This window comes from Anomalospiza imberbis, chromosome Z, assembly GCF_031753505.1.
Source record: "Anomalospiza imberbis isolate Cuckoo-Finch-1a 21T00152 chromosome Z, ASM3175350v1, whole genome shotgun sequence".
Lineage (NCBI taxonomy): Eukaryota > Metazoa > Chordata > Aves > Passeriformes > Viduidae > Anomalospiza > Anomalospiza imberbis.
Genome location: NC_089721.1, coordinates 41,062,032 through 41,070,704, shown reverse-complemented (window position 1 = coordinate 41,070,704; position 8,673 = coordinate 41,062,032). Strand labels below are relative to the sequence as shown.

General features: G+C 47.7%; 1 long non-coding RNA gene across 1 annotated transcript; it reads right to left on the bottom strand.

Moving 5' to 3' along the window:
• Positions 1–6,527: 6,527 nt before the first annotated feature.
• LOC137465056 (uncharacterized) lies at positions 6,528–8,143 on the bottom strand. Its single transcript, XR_010994545.1, has 3 exons — positions 7,723–8,143; positions 7,566–7,639; positions 6,528–6,744 (listed from the first exon to the last, which is right to left on the bottom strand). It is a non-coding gene; the product is annotated as an uncharacterized lncRNA (long non-coding RNA).
• Positions 8,144–8,673: the final 530 nt, after the last annotated feature.

Genomic DNA, 8,673 nt, shown 5'->3' with positions numbered 1-8,673 from the left:
TATGAATCCATAAAAGAGGTCTGCAAAACATCACGTGATTTTGGACAAAAAAGCCCCTTTTTTAAAGGCATTTTAAAAGCGACTTTAACGTCTAGAACCGTAGTGCCAGCAGACCTTAAGTGTCTGTTTAGCTGCCTGCTTCTCCCATCAGAATACAGCCTGTGGGAGAGGAGGTGGAAGAAACTGGCAGCAGACCTGCTTCCCGAAATCCTAGAAGGGCCTTACAGCCTGGATTTCGCGAAAGAACCGATCACTTTGGACCATCTTGTGGGTGAAGGAGAATGGAGTGAAGGGCAACTTCAAGCTCGGGGAATTCCAACGGCCGTGCTGGACATGTCCAGGGGTGCAGCAGAGCGTGCGTTCCTGGGCATGCCCACCAAGGACCCGATGGTTCCCTATACAGCGATTAAACAAGGTGTCGCAGAGCCTTTTGTAGATTTCGTAGACCGGGTCCGGGCGGCAGTCGAGAGACGGGTGGAGAGACCTGAACACCGAGACGGACTAGTCCTAGAAGTGGTGCACATGAACGCCAACACCATGTGCAAAAGAATCATTCTGTCGCTGCCGGCCTCACCAGCGCCGACCCTCGACCAGATCATCGAGGAGTGCACCCTGAAATCACACCTGATAGAGGAGGAGGCCCCAAAGAGACCTAAGGACAAGCTGGTCGCATCTGCTGTTGCTCCTCCAAGGAACTCAGCTCCGAAACGACTTCCATCCACACGCCGGTGCTTCCACTGCCATCAGGAGGGACATTTTCAGGATCGCTGCCCACTTCTAAGGACTATACCACCCAGGGCTGCGGGAGGAGGGAGGAGGGATGGGAGCCCCACAATCCCAAAAAACTAGGAAAGGAACGCGCACTTGCCTCGCGTGCTGATAAAAATGAGGCAAGTCGTGGTGCCGTGAGAGGAGCCGCGATACACCATCTAGTCCCATCTGTAAGCGGCTGCCTCTCAACTACTGACATCGGGGAGCCTTATCGGCTCCGACTCACCAATTCTGTCCACTTTCGTTCCCAGGACTGGCATTTCTTCATAGCAGATGCAGAGCTTCTATCACACATCTGCCGCTGTGAAACCAGGAGGAAGGAGGACCTTCTGAACTGCAGGTACCTCGTGGTCGGAGACACAAAAAGCACCCCACTGGAGATAGAGGTTCCTCCGGTAATTTCCACCCTTAATCCGAGGCTCTTCTATCTCATGGCACGCTGTGTCCATCCCCCCCTCTTCCTGCCTAAGGGCCAGGTTATTGCACAGGCAATTCCTATTCCTCGTGCTCTGTGTAATGACCTGGAACTCTCAGTCTTTTATGCTGGGAAGTTGGGAGAGGAAAAACCCCTCGTATGGTGTAAACTCAAGTGCGAGGGGCATTCTGCATACCTTCAGGGGATGTTGGACACAGGGGCAGATGTGACGGTCATCCCACCACATAAGTGGCCGTCACACTGGGAGCTGCAAAATGTGGCCACGCCAGTCTTAGGACTAGGCGGGCCCCAGCCAGCAAAGCAATCAAAAAATATTATCCAAATTAAGGGTCCGAACGGACTGCTAGCCTCAGTACGTCCGTTCGTGATCGATTGTAAATTTACACTATGGGGGAGAGACGCCATGTCCCAGTGGGGAGCCAAATTGGAATTTCCGGCCCCCCAACATTTTTAGGTGCGGCCACTGAGGAGCGCCCCACACAGAAATTAACATGGCTCACAGATAAGCCTGTCTGGGTGGAGCAGTGGCCGCTGAGTAAACAAAAACTACAGGCGCTCACAAAACTAGTGGAGGAGGAATTGGCAAAGGGACATATAGTCGAAACTAACAGCCCCTGGAACTCTCCGGTGTTTGTAATTAAAAAGCCAGGGAAGGACAGGTGGCGACTCCTCCATGACCTAAGGAAAATTAATGAAGCCATAGAAAATCTGGGCTCTCTCCAACCGGGTATGCCATCTCCATCTATGCTACCCCAAAATTATAATTTAGCCGTAATTGACATTAAAGATTGCTTCTTTCAAATCCCGCTCTATCCGGATGATGCTCCCCGTTTTGCCTTCTCTGTACCCTCCATCAACAGGGAAGCCCCTATGAAGCGCTACCACTGGACAGTACTACCTCAGGGGCTAAAATGTTCCCCCACTATATGCCAGTGGTATGTCGCCAAGGTTCTGTCCCCAATGCGTGCCAAGTGGACATCCTGTATTTTCTATCATTACATGGATGACGTGCTGATTTGTGCCCCTGACAGCGAGGTCCTACAAGCAGCTCTGGAGGACACTGTTAGGGCCTTGTCGGTGGCCGGATTCGAGCTACAAAAAGAGAAGGTACAGTTACTGCCACCCTGGAAGTACCTGGGCCTAGAAATTAATAACCGAACGATTAGGCCTCAACAAATTCAGATAAGTAACAACCCCAAGACGCTGAATGACATCCAGCGCTTGTGTGGATCACTAAATTGGATCAGGCCATGGCTGGGACTCACCACGAGAGAACTATCCCCTCTTTTTGACTTGTTAGCAGAAAGGGAGGGGGATGAGGGTTTAAGTTCCCCAAGAGTCCTGACCCGGGAGGCCAGAGCCGCACTCGAGAAGGTCCAAACCACCATCGCAAGTAGGCAAGCCCATTGCTGTCAACCAGGGCTGCCTTTCCGCTTCATCATCTTAGGTGAGTTACCCCATTTATATGGTATAATATTCCAGTGGGACAAGGACCAACAGGACCCTCTCTTGATAATAGAGTGGGTGTTCCTTGGCCACAGACAGTCCAAAAGTATCACCAGGCCACAAGAGCTGATGGCGCAGCTCATAATACGGGCCAGGGCGCGTCTGCAAGTACTAGCGGGTTGTGACTTCACATGTATCCACCTCCCCATCAAAACATCCACGGGGAAAATGACCAAGGAGACCTTTGAACACCTTCTCAGACAAAATGAAAATTTGCAGTTTGCTCTAGACAGCTTCTCAGGCCAAATTCAAATTGGGCATCCTGGCCATCATCTGTTCAATACAGAATTCAAATTGTTGCCGAGAGAATTGCAAAGTAAAAAGCCACTCAAAGCACTGACAGTGTTCACAGATGGGTCAGGGAAGTCCCACAAGTCAGTAGTGACTTGGAAAGACCCAGTGACTCAGTTGTGGGAATCAGACGTTAAAGTAGTGGAAGGTTCCCCACAAGTAGCTGAGTTGGATGCTGTCGTGAGGGCTTTTAAAAAATTCGATCAACCTTTTAATCTAGTCACAGATTCGGCATATGTGGCAGGAGCAGTGTCTAGAGCTGAACATGCAATTGTAAAAGAGGTCCCAAATCAAGTCATCTTCAGGTTGCTCACAGAATTAGTACACCTGGTTTCTAACCGTGAGCATCCCTTTTATGTGGTACATGTGAGGTCACACACGGATCTCCCAGGCTTTATTGCCGAAGGGAACCGCAGAGCAGACGCCTTGGCAGCCCCAGTACAGCTGGGAGGCCAGCCAAACATAGTCGAGCAGGCCAGGCTCAGCCATCAGCAGTTCCATCAAAATGCCCCAGGTCTGGTACGCCAGTTCCATCTGCGGCGTGACCAAGCCAGGGAAATTGTGGCCTCATGCCCCAACTGTCAGGAGGCAGCTCTACCAACACTGGGAGCAGGTGTGAATCCCAGAGGTCTCCGCAGTTGTGAGGTATGGCAGATGGACGTCACCAAGGTCCCCGAATTTGGGAAACTCAAGAATGTCCATGTAACCGTGGACACCTTCTCGGGAGCAGTTTTTGCCTCAGCCCACATAGGAGAAAGAGCCACAGACGTGAAAAAACACCTCATACTCACACGCCTTTGCTACTTTAGGGGTCCCAGCCACAATAAAAACTGATAATGGTCCAGCATATACTTCCAGGGTGCTCAGTAACTTCCTGCAGGAATGGGGGGTCCAGCATAATACTGGGATTCCTCACTCCCCCACCGGCCAGGCCATAATAGAGAGGACTCACCAGACACTGAAACAAGTCCTCCGGAAACCGCGGGGAGATGTGCGAGTGCTGTCACCGCACGAGAGACTCTGCAAGGCCTTGTTTACTATCAATTTCCTAAACTGCTCTTTTGACAGGCAAGAACCGCCAGCCCTGAGACATTTCAAACAACATCAGGAGCTCCAGCCAGAGGACAGGCCTCCAGTATTAGTGAGGGATCCAGACTCTAAAGAAATCCAGGGTCCATTCCCACTCTTGACTTGGGGACGGGGATATGCCTGCGTATCCACGCCCTCAGGAGTCAAGTGGATCTCCAGGAGGCATGTCAAACCTTACACACCAGAACAGTCAGTGAGTTGGAGTGATACAGTGCCAGTAGATGCAACCAATGATCCCACCAACCAAGGGGTTGCATCCAATCGCAGGCGCCGCAGAAAAGGGAGAGACTCAACAGCTCCCTAAAAAGCACTTTTCCCACATCTACCTCAGACCATGTATGTCTCCAGATCGTGTATAATAAAGTTGTTGTCCCAGTTCCCCTATCCCCAAACACCCAGGGAAGAAGCAGCTGCAGTACCATCCCCAAGCCCTTTCCATCTACAAAGCAGTCACAGCAGCAGAAGAAGCTAAGAGAAGAAGCCACTGCGCAAGAATCCAAAGAGAAACAACTGTCTTTTTTATATTATTTAAAGCGGGGAATTGTTGCATCCCAGGTTTGGGTTCACATGGGTTTTTCCTTTGTTAGTCTTCCAGTTCTCTGTACCCTCGTGCATCCCCCGGGTTTTCCCCTACTCCTGTGATTTCCGTGCCTGTGTTCCCGTCCTCGTGGTCCCACTCACCCCAAAGTCTCGTGTCCGCCCCTGCCATGTTCCCATTGGTCGCTGTAGTACACATCATCACCGCGATGTCTGTACCCATTGGGCGGGAGGGCTCCCCGTCCGCCCTGTCCCTTCCCTATTTCATCCCACTCCTCGGCAGGCTCGAGGCCATTTGCGTCCGTGCGGAGCTGGGAGCGGCTGCAACCTTTCCATCGCAGCTCTAGCAGCCAATAAAGCATCCAGCCGCCACGCGGACGGATTTGGACGAATTCCCTGCCTCTTTGTTTCTTCCCTCGCGCCGACGGCAAAGCGCGGCCATCAGCCCACCCCGGAGCGCGACAGCAAAAGCGCCCGGAAACTGCGGCGAGCCCCGGCCCCGACGAAAAGCTGAGAAGCCCAAGCCGGGCATTCGGGAGCTGACCGGGGCAGACAAAGAGCAGCCGCGCAACTGTAAACAGGAGGAAAGATGAATAAGGTTATGCTTTCAGTGACAAGTACCTATTTTCTGCCCTTCCTTGCCTCAGGTGTCTCCTTCTACTGCTTCTCATCTTCTGTGCCTCACTCTCCAATGAACCCTTCACTCATATTAAGTTAATAACACTTTCCCTCAGATCCCAGTATTACATTTAAACATTCTCTCAACCTTGCACATAAACTCCATCAGTAGTAAAAACAGCCGCTCCACTCATCTATAACAAATTGTTTTGTCTTTTTGGTGGGGTTGCCACAAATAATTTTTCTTGATTGACTCGTCTCTCACTTACCTTCTGAATCTCCTCCAGCCAACAAAAGAAATGGACAGGGTGCAAGTCCTGAAAGTGTACTCCTGCTGTTATTTCTCCCCATGGGCCAAGGATACCTCAGATCTGTACCTCAGGGGGTCTGCTGGACATTTTGCAGTATTCTTAACCATAATACAAGTGCTGTGTGTATAGTAAATGGAGATTCTTTAAAAAAATGGGATTCTACAGATATTAAGTCCAAATTTCTCCTTTTCCCTTGTTTTTCCCTTTCCTCATACACTTCCTTCACCTTCCCTGCTCTTTTCACAGTCTCAGTCAGGAAGGACAGGTTTTGAGGGGACGTATTATTACAGTGGTTTTCTAGCAAAGTGCAGCGGCTACCTGCCACGACCTCCAGCAGTGGAGATGCACCGGGCAGCACTGCCCGTGTGAGGCCGGGTGGCCTCACGTGTGTGGGCACTCCAGGGGAACGGCGCCTGCCACCCTGGCAGTGCCGAGTGCTGCGGCGTGGGTTACGCAGCTGTGGTAACTTCACACGCTGAGAGGAGATGAAGAGACGAGAGAAGGACACTTGTATGTGAGCCCAAAGAGTCTTTATTCCCTCAGGCGGGGCAGGAACAGAGTGCTTTCGGGCGCGAACAAAGCGCTCTCGGGATGGGTGCAGTGACAAATGCCAGAGAAACAAAGGCTGGCAGCAGATTAAATAGGCAATGTGCGGACAGGGGTGTGAACCTGTATCGCCCAATGGGGACACACGAGAGACAGGACTGACAACCCACGGGGAGTGAACAAACCCTGACTGATGGGACCAAATAAGGAGAAAACAGGGAGACGTGAGAAGAGTGACAGGTACCTGGGGATCCAAGTGGCGGGAACTCTCGGGGTAAACAACTTGGAGTAAACCACTGTGAGTGGAAAAATGGGAGAGTTCAAGGAACAAACCTAACTAACATTAATATAACACCTGACTAAATAAACCCAAACCACAACTGCAAAGTAAGCAGCTCTGCCTCCAGTTACTTTTATTTTTTTTTAATAAGCCATATTTCATGCCAACAAGATTACCATAAAGTCAAATTATTCAATTCTTAAAAGTACAGTTATATTTTGTAGCATAAAACTTAAAAAGTTATCAATACATCAGAACAAAGGAGGGTTGGCTCTCTACAGTGTTTTGTTTCCCCTTTTCTTGGTTTTATGCTTTTTAGTGGGGTAGAATCACTCGGCTGACTGGGCTCCTGAGATTTTCTGAAAATAAACACAGGAAAAAAATGGGTAATCACAGATATAGTTGTGTCTCAGACACTACCAAAAATGGTACTATGACTCGGTACAAGAGATTTTACTTTCTAGCAGAGAGACTCATCAGAAATGCATTATGGTTTCTTGGTTGGGATATGTCTATGTAGCAAATTGCAGTGCCAGTTCAGGTTACTCCTGTCAGCCCTAAGGATGTGCTCTGAAGGCTGGCAGAGGTCCAGCCACATTATCTGGGGTTTGTGAGGGTTCATGAACTCCCAGGGGTGGGATCTACATCCCAAGGCAGGTCACTGCATAAGTGCCAGGCAGCCAGACCCCCAACTAACTCATTCAGGATGTTATTGTCAGGTACTGCTCTACGCTACATTGACATGTCTAAGTGGTTCTGCAACTTGGTCTCCTCATGCTTTGGAGGGAAAATAATACATGAAAGGCAGATATCCAGTGTACAGTGAACTACAATGGGCTGGCCACTCTAATGACCAGTGCAGCCCCATGCTCCACCTACACTCTGTGACAGAGGCACAAATAAAAAAGCACAAGTTCACCAGCTACCATAGAGACATCAGCATTTTACATTTGCAGCACGCTGTAAGGATTTTGGTTATATGCATTTCTACAAACAGAATAGTCCAGTGATTAAAAGTCATACTTGAACCTTTACTGTCTTTTCTTCACAGAGAAGCAATTTGTTTACAAGCATTAAATACGAATAGACACATGTTCAAGTATATTGAAGTCATTACAATCCCCTGCTACTGTATAAAGAAAAAAAGAGGTAATAGAGGCCCAGTCTTCCTTGTACTTACATGAATAGTGCTGACACATTAATCCTTTCACTCAGAGAAGGATGAATAAAGAAGACCGTAAAATTTTTAGGGATCTATTCAAACAATAGAAAAAACGACAATAGAAAAATAGATTAAAAGGTAAAACATAATTTCCATGTAAGCTTATATTTCTTACTTTTTATAAGCATTTACGAGATCTGGAGTTCTTATCCCACTGTTACACTAGTGTGAACCTTTGTTATTCATAAGGAACTATAACTATGATACAGCCTAGACAAATGTCTTAGTGAAGTATGCTTCTGTTAGTTAGTCAGTGTAAGTGATCAATAAAAATACATTTACTGAGTTAAAACTAGTTGGGGTTAGCTGGCGTCTTTTGGCAGTGTTCAGAAAGCAGCAAGTTTTCCCATAATATTATCTATATAATTCTATCTGCATTACAGTTGTGTCTAGAAGTGCTTTCTGAAAGCTGCTGTAGTCTAAATAAAGATCATGAATCTCACATTTGTTATTTTTGCTTCTAATGCATCAAATTAAACACAAAAACCCCAAATATACTTCAAGAAATTATCTGAGATGTGGAAAACAATGCCAGCATCAAGCATCAAGATACTTTCCCCAAAACTGTGTTTCACTTTTTAAACACAGGCAGATTAAACCATAAACATTACATAAATATAAATCATTGCCAGCTAGGGAGAAGGGTTCTGTAAATCACAGCAGATACTCTCTCATATACATCTGTCTCTAGTTCTGATCCATTAGTGTTGGGAGACCTGGAGACCTTCACTGCATTCCAGAAACATTTTGCCACCTTGCTATACTTGAGGCTGGCTAGGAAGATTCTCACTCATGCTGGAGCCTATGACAGCGGGAAATCCTACAAAAGATGTTGAGAAATACAATCCCTGCATTTCCCTGTCTTCTTACAGAACTATTTTTAAACATACATATACATACACATTATTATATGTGTTTTACCTTTTTCTTTGTCACAAGCTACAAAGCCTGTGAAATATTTACATAAAGTTCTTGAAATATAGTTAATTTGCAGATGGGTTCAATTGCTTTTAGCAGTAAAGATGCAAAGAGGCATCAAGGACACCATTTGTGAAAATCATGAAAT